This window comes from Ictidomys tridecemlineatus, chromosome 9 (assembly GCF_052094955.1).
Source record: "Ictidomys tridecemlineatus isolate mIctTri1 chromosome 9, mIctTri1.hap1, whole genome shotgun sequence".
NCBI classification, from domain to species: domain Eukaryota; kingdom Metazoa; phylum Chordata; class Mammalia; order Rodentia; family Sciuridae; genus Ictidomys; species Ictidomys tridecemlineatus.
Window position 1 is genome coordinate 51642954 of NC_135485.1, and position 8756 is coordinate 51651709.

Genomic DNA, 8756 nt, shown 5'->3' on the forward strand with positions numbered 1-8756 from the left:
TTCAACTTGTTACATTTTTTTTTATCAAAAACACAGTTTGTATGAAATATTATATGATGATTGTATTAGGGTTCTTCAGAGAAACAGAATCACAGGAAGTATAATTATATAAAGGGAACATATTAGGTTAGCTTACATAACCAGAAGCTGGATAGTACAGAATTACAGTTTGCAGGCTGGAAAGTTGGAAGAACAAGTAGCTGTGCAGTCCAAAAAGCTGAAGTGCCAGAACACAAGGAATTAATGGTGTTACCCTAGTTCAAGACTGAAGGCTTCTGGAGAACCACTGACAGATACTGCTTTGGAAGAGTGAAGCAGTGACAGTTTGATTTCCTCAGATGATTGAAGGAGCAATCAAGAACCCATTCAAGAATAATCAAGCTTGCATCAGCTGCTACTTCCTGGTTCTTCTAACTTTTATTCTATCTAACCCATCATCCTATTAGATGGTGCTGCCCATACTTAGGAAGGGTTTCCATTTCAGTTGGCTATCCCACATGCCAATCATTCCTCGACACACCCTGACACACACATTAGCCTCTTAATCCTCAGTGTCTCTTAATCAATCAAGTTGACAATTCAAATTAGCCATTACTGGAGAAAAGCATTAAGTTTCATACTATACTGTTTTATAATTCCTGGCTGAAATTTTAGAATGAAGGCCTTAGGATCTGTGAACGTATCTGTTCATGTTTATGCAGTATATTTATTTATGTATGTATGTACTATGTATATGTGATATTTCCTAAGTTAAAGTGCCCTTCTTGTGAAATTTATGAAATTCATGAGATTTCTATTCACAGTGACTTAGAGTTAAATCAGCATATGTAGATATTAGATGTAACCAAACATCTAGAGATATAGGGGAAATAAGAAATCTAAACGTATTTCATATTCACATGATTTGAAGAAAATATTTGGTAAAAAAGATTAGTTTGACATTGGTTTAATAAACAAAGTTGTGTTTCTCAACAATCAGTGTTAAGAATGTTACAAGGTTAAATTTTTTTTTTTTTTTTGTATTATTAACTGGTCACATAGTGTTAACAAGATAAACCTTGAGATGATATCTAGTTTTGCTGGTGTAATAGTATATCTTCCCCCAAACAGTTTTTGAAAATCCTCATCTCATCTTGATAACATGATATATACTGTTCCCTTCTATATGATAATTACATATCTATTTCCATTTAAACTAAAATTAACCACTGAAACACTAACTAAAGAATGTAACTATGCATTTATGCAAATTTTGACATGGGTTTAACTTAATGTATATGGTTTTGTTAATAAACCAAGAAATTATTTTATGACAAGAGAGCCATGAGGATTCTCTCCTATATGCATTTATATATAAGGTATGTCTCACCAGGTCTATGAACCTAAAAATATCTTGGGGACTGAAACAAAAGAGGAATTTACCCAAATCTAAAACAAGTAAAGGTGAACTCTGACAACTGATTTGATTTCCCATTCTTAAGAGGAGATTAGAATTTTCATCTTATACTCCTAGCAAAAAGATTCAACAAGGCAAACTTACAAAGCTCTAGGTAGTCAATTTCCATTCTTTATGTACTGATGTAAATAACAATCCTATAAATCCAAAGACGTGAGACACATTTTGTCAAGAATAACATTATTTTGATTATCAGTGATAGTAAATGAGCTTAAGGTTTGTAGGTACATTTTATTAAAATGGAATGTTATCGCACATCACTTTGTGCTGCTTTAACATGTAAATTTAACAGTTTCATGTGTCCACCTCAATGAATTTTAAATTATAATTCCTTTCAATATGTGACTATAACTACCAAATAAAACTGTCCATATTTGCTCCAGGCCTCCTGACTTTGTCCATAGAGAACTATATCTTGACTTCACAGATACTTATTGGGCTCTCTAAAGATATCCCATCTACTGAAGTTGAATGCTTTCAGGTTTTGCTCTTAGAAATAACTGTGACTGTGACATTGATATCTAAAACATCACCAAAAACTCAAATTGTACACTAGAAAATTTGTCCGATGGCCATTCCCATTCTCATTCCATCTATTAATAGTGATTTGGACTGAAGACTAGAGATCTCAATTGACTTCCCTCACAAATGAGACACCAAAGAACCAATGATTAAACTTTTTATTTTGTTTTAGTGGAATTTTTTTTCATTAAATGTCTCACTGCTGACATCATTCAGTAAATACTCTCTGCTACAGTCTCAACCTAGGACAGAGCTAGTTGAGAAAACAATGAAGAGGGATGAGATAAGTAAATCAATTTAGATTTTTTTCAGAGAAAGAAGTGATTTTTCCCTCATTGACTACAAGGGAGTATTAATGGAGATTCTGTCCTTGAAAAAGTCTGGTCAGAATCTTTAGATCTCTTTTCTCTTCTAGATTCTGACTGTTTAAATCTTGACTTTTTTTTTTTGAAAGTCCAGTTTTAGCTAGAATCCTGCAAGTCAGTCTAACAAGAGTTCTTAACCTTTTCTCTCTGGTAACCATGGGTATGGAATCATCTTCCTTACCTTCTACCATTCTACTCGTGTCATCTGAGCAGTGTTCTGTGTTCAATGGAAACTTGTTATGAGACTCTTAAAACATAAGAAATAAAATCAAGAATCAGTAAATTGGATAATATAAAACTAAAAAGTGTCTTCACTGCAAAGGAAACAAAAACATGAACAGAGAGCCTATGGAATGAGGAAAAATCTTTGCCACTTGTACCTGAGATAGAGCATTAATCTCCAGGACATATAAAGAACTCAAAAAATGGAACACCAAAAACACAACTAACCCAATCAATAAATTGGCAAAGGAACCAAACAGAAAGTTCATCCAAAAAATATGATCACTCAATAAATACATTAAAATTTATTTACCATAACTGCAATTAAAGAATTGCAAATTAAAACTAGAGTGAGATTTCATCTCACAATAGTCAGAATGGCAATTATCAATAATGCAAGTAATAAGAAATATTGGCAAGGATGTGGAGAGAGAAGTACACTCGTACATTGCTGGTGGAACTGTAAATTGGTACAACCAATATGGTAACCATTATGGAGATTTCTCAGAAAACTTGGAATGGAACCACCATTTGACCTAGTTATCCCACTTCTCAGCATATACCCAAAGGACCTAAAATGAGCACACTATATTTATAAAGCCACATCAATGTTTATAATACCTCAATTCACAATAGCTAATTATGAAACCAACCTATGTGCCCTTCAACAGATGAATGGATAAAGAAAATATGATACATATACACAATGGAATATTACACAGTCATAAAGAAGAATGGAATTATGTCATTTTCTGGTAAATGGATGCAACTGGAGACTATTATGCTAAGTGAAATAAGCCAATCCCTCAAAAGCAAAGATACAATATTCTCTCTGATACGCAGTTGCAACTCAAAATTGGTGAGGTTGCAGATGAGAGGTGGAGAGGTGGGGTTTATTGGATTGGACAGGGTGACCTTGGAGGAAAAGAGTGGGGAGGGAAATGGGAAAATAGTAGAATGAAACAGACATATCTTTCCTATATGCTCCATGTTCAACAAGAATGGAAAATTATATTACATGTAAGCATGATATGTCAAAATAGATTCTACTGTCATGTATAACTAAAAAGAATAAATAAAAAAATTTAAAAAGCAGAACATTTTTACTTTATTTTCATGAGAATCTCCTTGACCTCCAATGTTTGTTCTTACTAATATTTTTTCCATGGGTCTCCACCATGCATATTGATGATAAATCCTTTCTGTTATGGTTGTTTTCAGAGACAAGCACAATGCCTCTCCTCTCTTGCAAAACCCCATCACAGTGATACTTAGAACTACTGAAATGATCCTGAAATTTTTCTTCCTTACTGCCTTTAAACTTGATAAGATTCTCATGAAAACTTTATATGTATGTGTAGTGAGGTGGATATTTAGGATACCTTGTATGTAGGTGATACTGTCATGAAATGATATAATAGTTTCTACTCATCTGTCATAAATTATTAATATATATTCTTCTATTATACTATGCTATAGGATCTTATTCCACCTTTATTTGTACTTTCTTATATTTCTGCTAATAATCACTTGTGTTTATTTCAAGGAAATTATCTGGATTTTTTTTTTGAGAGAGAGAGAGAGAAAGAGAGAGAGAATTTTTAATATTTATTTTTTAGTTTCAGTGGACACAATATCTTTGTTTGTATGTGGTGCTGAGGATCAAACCCAGGCTGCACGCATGCCAGGTGAGCACAATACCACTTGAGCCACATCTCCAGCCCCTCTGGAAATTTTTAAAAAGCCAAATTTCACTGAATACTTTTTGCAGATCTTATGGTTTACTTTTTGTATTTTTGTGGTTTTGGTTTTTGGATTTTTTTTTTCAAAAAAAGGGGGGAGGGCCATTATGTGAGGTCTTTTTAAAAAATTGTTCTGGTTTTACTAAAAAACAATTATTACTAACCTGTTTTTGTTGCAAGATTCTGTTGTACAGAATACTACACAATAATATGATGGTGAGGATTATATGATGCAATATGGTGAATTTCTTGGTCCTTTCTTTCTCTATAAGTAAAGTTACGTACAATTCAGATGAATTTTTATTTACCTTTCTCTGTTCTCTAAAATTCCCTATCATTTAAATTTAATGATAATATAATAAATTCCATCTTAAATCCTTGCTATACTTGGTAGTTTAAGAATCACTTGAGTTTAGGATTCTGGCATTACAATTTAGAATTTCTAAGAAATAGTTATAAGTCTATTGATTCTTCATACAAATTTGTGGCTACATGTTTGATGAACATACTTCTTTACTTGTTTAGTTATGGCATGTTTGCCTTGAATTCGCATTGTAAAACTGAGATTTCAGTAGATTTTGCTTCGTAGAACTGGCTGTGACAGATTCTTATTATCACCTTACTGTGTCTGCCAGGAAAAACTTGCACACTGGTGGGAGCTCCACCAGGCTTTTCTCCAGTAGAGATCTAGGCACACAGTTCATTAACTCACTTTAATCTTTAGAAAAGTCCTGAAGAAAAGGAACATGCTTCCTGGAATTGTCTTAGAATTATCCTAATAGGTGGTTTCTGATTGTTGTTATATTTATACTCTATACAAGAATAATTCTACTTGTTCAATAAAGTCTCCCTCCAAAATATGAAATGGAGATCCAAAAATTATTGGAAATTTGTCAAAATTATTTTCTTATGTTTCTTATTGTTTTTGTTTTCAATTTATTGTTTTCTGTTTTCATCTGTGAAATAATGTCTACATACTCCCAAACCAAGTAGTATAGTTTGCTTACTAACCATTGGTTAAACTTTGTTTGGAAAAAAACATTTAAAGGAAAATTTAAAATAATTTACTACTTGACTTATAGGCCCTATATTATCTATATAGCATTGTCCAAAATTATAATTTTAGCTTTATGGCATCTGCTCTTGATGAATGCAGTATTCCTGTGACTCATACAGTACATCAGATATTCTATGTGATTCAGAAGACCTTTAGTATGGTGGGCAATTTCATTCACTATTTAATCTCACTGATTATTTGCTTAAGTCCTTCTACATCTAGAGTGTGTAAAATATTTTCTTATTATTTATTTAATTTATTTATTTAATTTGTGTATTACATGATTAGGTAACAAATCTTTCTATTATTGATTAACCACTGATATTGACAAGACATGCTCAATCTGTAACACTTTTGTAAAATTTAAAAGTTTATTATAAATATTGAAATATTATGGGAAAGGAAATTAGTTACTAATAATCTCCTTATTGTTAAAAATTTAAATTGATTTAATTAATTTTTTAAGGGCTGGAGATACAGCTCAGTGTCTCAACATTTGCTTAATATGCAGGAGGACCTGGGTTCCATCCTAGATAACAAATATATATAAATATGAGAGTTTTCATTCTGTTTTGTTTTCTATTCTTACAACTAGTTGCATATATAAGGCACATATTTAGAAAACTCTAATCCTTTTATATATACTTTTTCATCCTCCAAGAAAATAATAATCTTACTTACCATTTACCCTCATTTTCCAAATGTATTTGTGTAATGGCTGACAGTGCAATTAATATTTTTTGATAAAATGATTTTAATAACATAAAAGAAGTATAAGCTTTAACATCACTCTTGAATATTATGTATGTGATTAACTTACAGTGTTTGTCTTATCAATAACTTCTATAAATACTATGTACACCTTAATTATTTGTCTCTACATAATTTATCAATATTATTGTAAAATAATTGGCAAAATTCCTTTTATTTTTTCTACTTTACTATAATTTGTAGAATTTTGATTTTCCCATAATTGTTGTGTAATTTGAGGGGATTTGTGTGATTGTACAATACATATATATATAATGTGAAATGATAATGTCTGTATCACCTCAGGTATTTATCAATTCTTCATGTTGAGAACTTTCCAAAATCTTATGTCTAGCTATTTTAAAATATACAATAAATAAGATAATGTGTATTTTTCAGATATTTGCTATATTTTCCAAATATCTGATCCCTGTAAATTACAGAAATTTATGGGAATCTAATATGAATGGTAAGGAAGCTTTTTGGAGCTATAGAATTCACATAGATCTGACAATTACCAATGTGGATTTCAATCTTGTTTCCAAAACTTCACTACCATAATAGCCTTTTTTATTGGTCATGATTAGTCTGGTAATCATCCTTTTTCTTTTCTTCTTTTACCTATTCTCTTAACTTTTCTATTAACAATGTCATTATCCTTTATTGTGAATGGAGAAATCATTTAGCCAAGGGTTGGACTTTGCAGAATATTCATTTCTCTGCTTGTGGAATGGAGAATGACCATATTTGGCTCTAAATTTTGAATAAAAGCAGATTTTCTGTATACTCAGAAGAAAGTAACCAAAAGTATCCTTTGAAAGATCAAGTAATGATGCAGTAGAAAATCCTTGCTTTCAAATTATAATATGAAGATGTGATATTCATTAAATATATATTAATTCTTTGATTATTTTAAAGAATATGTTTATAGATCTGTTTATAATTATAAACTCAGGACAGCTTACTAATACAAGTGGTACAAATTAATAGGTACTCATTAAAAATGTGCAATTTTTATTCCTTAATACATGTGTAACATACTTTTTTTTTATGTTCTTTCTGTCAGGCAGTTATGGTATGGAGACCCTTATCCTCTCGGGGAGTTTTCCTGAGAAGACTTATGCCATTGGGATAGACAGGAAACACTTCAGGCCTTTCTTTGTTATAATAATTTTTATACAATTTCTTTTTCTTGCTCACAGTCTTTCAAGGAAGAATGAAAGAGTGTTTGGTACAGAGACTGTGCTACATTATTTTTCTGTATATTCAGCACTTTCCTATAGTGCATGTTAGTCTCTTCTCAATATTCTTTCAGAGAATGACTGGTATTTTTTATGTGGAAAAAAGATCTTCATTTAATTGACCCTATCCTCAAAAGTCCCATCAAAAGTCCCTATTCTTCTGTAACAAAAATGAAATTCACAAAGAGGTGGTGGTATAGTTTGCAGGAATTCCAACTCATATGTATCTTTGCTCCATTTCAGGTAATTCTGTCACTGTGAGTGAGTGATTTTGAGCAAGCAAGAAAGAATCACATCTGATGAAGATGTAAGAAAGATAGAAACAACTAAATGGGAACAGGCTTACTTTGGGCAGAGGTTTGGCTGGTCTGCAGTGGAGTCCTCCAGCAAAATGAACATTTGGTAGGGTTGGGATAGAAAACTCTGAATCCCAGTAGGTGTGAATGAGCCAGATATCTGCTTTGGCCACTGTCTCTGATAATATAGTGGGTCATACTGAACAAGAAAAGGAAGATTAAAGCTGTAGTCCTAATGCTATTGGGAAATTGTCATGTAAATATACATATGCCTGGTGTCTGAAAGGACTTTCAATAATAAAGGTGAAAATGTTTAAAAGTGCATGTAGTTTAATAAACCTACTATGTGTGCATGGAAAATATGTATATAAGTCTGTTTATTATATATATGTTGCTTATATTTATGTATCTATAAATTGTGTCATATATAGAAATGTGTATATGACACAGTGTGAGAAAATGTGGTGAACACACTATGTGTAATCATTTCTTTATTCCAAATCTTAAATATCATCTTAGTAAGCAAGCTAGTATAGAGGTAAACATGTATTTGCTTATCCTCTAAATATGTAATAATAATAGGCACAAATGTAAACAAATATTTTGAGTTATATATTCATTCAATATATGAGACTAATGGAAAGAACTTTCCCGCATTCTTCCATCTCTTTCTTACAATTCAGAGGAAGAACTCTGATCCTTGTTTCTGCAAGTGAACTGAAAGAAAGTTGAATATGACTTTTGCTCTTTATATCTACTACTGCTTTGGGTTCATGTTAGGAGCTTGCAAATATTTATTACATAAAAATAATTTAAAAGAAGAGATGGAAGTAGTTAAGAATATATATATATATATATATATATATATATATATATATATAATAAAAATACTTTCACTCATTTTTTTACTTGACAATTTAAACAGAAGACTAATAATTTGCATTTCTATGCTTCAACATTATATGCCTTAAAGAGAATGAATTGCAGACCCTTAGTGAGGAAATATGGAAGTGCTAGAAACCACAATTATAGGCCTCCTAGTCTGGGATGAAAACATTGTATCCCAATTGAAAAGGAAACCATTAGGCAAAATGACAAAATTGTT